Genomic DNA, 660 nt, shown 5'->3' with positions numbered 1-660 from the left:
TTTCTAATGTTTTTTCAAGGTGGTTTTGTTTCCTACATGGGGCAGTTAGAATATTTGGCTGACATTTTACAAAAATACTATATATTTGGTGTTCGTCCCTGCTGTTGTAGATGGAGGTGCTGTTGAAATATTTTGCACAAATATTATAATTTACATTTTCTTTGTAAAAATATCGTCCAAATAATATTTCACATTGTTGTTCGTTCGACAGGGGGTGGTAAAAACAAAGCAAAAATTCGTAAAAATATGGTCAGCCGCCAGAGTCCTGCACTCTGTGCCGGAACCCGGGATTGAACCGGGGGCCTTTAGATCTTCAGTCTAACGCTCTCCCAACTGAGCTATTCCGGCCGACAAGTACAAGTGAGAAGGTTTGTGAAGTCATGGATGCAACAATAACTGTAGTATAGATGTACGGAGTACACGTCTGTTTGTTTGCATGTATATTTATATCATTAAATATTGCGATAAGTTTGGTGAAAAGAAAAACACAAAAGATTTACGGACGGTCTCCATCAACGATAGTCCATCGCTTCGTCAAACAAAATATTTTCGACTTGCGAAGACGGGATTTTCCCGCAGCTATGACAGTTTTACCTTTGTCAGAATATCGAAATGACGACAAAGACACGCGACAATTGGAAAGATACAAACGTGCGCGGC

The 660-nt window shown here is 39.4% G+C and overlaps 1 non-coding gene across 1 annotated transcript; it reads right to left on the bottom strand.

The window, feature by feature from the left end:
- Positions 1–275: 275 nt before the first annotated feature.
- Positions 276–348, bottom strand: Trnaf-gaa. The gene has a single exon. It is a non-coding gene; the product is annotated as a tRNA-Phe (tRNA).
- Positions 349–660: the final 312 nt, after the last annotated feature.

The sequence above is a fragment of the Haliotis rubra genome, unplaced genomic scaffold (assembly GCF_003918875.1).
Source record: "Haliotis rubra isolate DU_JTF1 unplaced genomic scaffold, ASM391887v1 Scf106, whole genome shotgun sequence".
Lineage (NCBI taxonomy): Eukaryota > Metazoa > Mollusca > Gastropoda > Lepetellida > Haliotidae > Haliotis > Haliotis rubra.
Note: the sequence above shows the minus strand (reverse complement) of the source record. Positions and strands in the feature narration are given on the sequence as shown.